This window comes from Echinops telfairi, unplaced genomic scaffold (assembly GCF_000313985.2).
Source record: "Echinops telfairi isolate 266 unplaced genomic scaffold, ASM31398v2 ScPeMD7_7457;HRSCAF=8495, whole genome shotgun sequence".
NCBI lineage: Eukaryota > Metazoa > Chordata > Mammalia > Afrosoricida > Tenrecidae > Echinops > Echinops telfairi.
In genome coordinates this window covers 14,078,576-14,079,978 of record NW_022111357.1, presented here as the reverse complement: position 1 = coordinate 14,079,978, position 1,403 = coordinate 14,078,576, and positions in this window count along the sequence as shown.

The following is a 1,403-nucleotide window of genomic DNA, read 5'->3' as shown; positions in this document are numbered from 1 at the left end:
TGAGTGAGTGAGTGAGTGAGTGAATGAGTGAATGAGTGAGTGAGTGAATGAGTGAGTGAGTGAGTGAGTGAGTGAACGAGTGAGTGAGTGAATGAGTGAGTGAGTGAGTGAATGAGTGAGTGAGTGAGTGAGTGAGTGAGTGAGTACAGCTTTGGGGGCCACATCTGCCAGCCATTGTCATTGGTGCATTACACATCACCTCCGTGTGTCTGTGCACCAACGGGGCTGTGGGCGTGGGGCTGTGGGGACATGGCAAGGAGACAGCCAGCCAGTGTGCGACCATCGTAGCCGAGACTGGAGAGGGACTGAAGTCCGGTGACACCATCTGCAGCCTCTCCCTAGGCCAGATCACACCCCAGCTGTGCGTGGGAAGGGAAGAAAGCTTGGAGTCCTGTTCCTACTATAAGGCATGATCACCTCACTTTCTCTACTTAAAACCCTGCAACGGCTTCCCATCACCCCTAGATCAAACCCCCCAAACGAACAACGCCCTGGCATTGAGTTGATTCTGACTTAGAGCGACCCAGAGCCCAGAGTCGAACTGCCCCTGTGAGTTTCTGAGGCTGTCAGTCTTTACGGGAGCAGAAGGCCTCCCTTTTCTCCCGAGGAGCCACTGGTGGTTTTGAGTTATTGTCCTTGCAGTGAGCAGACCAATGCTTAACCAACTATGCCACCAGGACTCCCTGTTTCAAGCCCAGACCACTGAGACTGACCAGCGCAGCAGCCTGTGCCCAATCCATTCTTGTGCCTCCTGCCTGGGTGTCCTGTGGTCCGGGCCCTCCAAGGGCCACGCACCGTCATGCCTCAGAGCCTTCACATGTGCTGTTCCCTCCACCTGGCATGCTCTTCCCTTCCACCCAGCCCCTTTTCTAAACAGCTCCGGGCCTTCCAGGCTCCCCTCTCTCCCCATCGCTTGACTCAAAACCCAAAACACACCTGCTGTCATCCAGTCAGCCCTGACTCTGGCAACCTGACTACTTGCCTGAAGGTTGGTGGCTTAACCGCCCCTGGTAGCACCCCTGGTAGCACCACGGAAGAAAGGCCTGGCAGTCTGCTTCCGTGAAGATTGGTTGTTGTGGTGGTTAGTTGCCTTCCAGTGAATTCTAATTCCTGATGACCCCTGCAGCCCTCACACTTCCTGCAAGCCCGTCTCCTCCAGGGAACCCCGCAGGACTGGCCACAGCCACCCCCAAGCCCCGGGTGCCCTCGGCATGCATGATCATCCCTCTGGACACCCTGGCAGGAAGTGCTCTTGCCCCCTTTGGTCCCTGGATGGAAGGAAGGCAGAGGAGAGGACGGCTGGGCCTGAGCATCACCAGGAGCTGAAACAGAGATGTCCTCAATCTGCTGAGTTCTGCTGGGTGTCGTGTGTGTGTGTGTGTGTGTGTGTGTGTGTGTGTGTG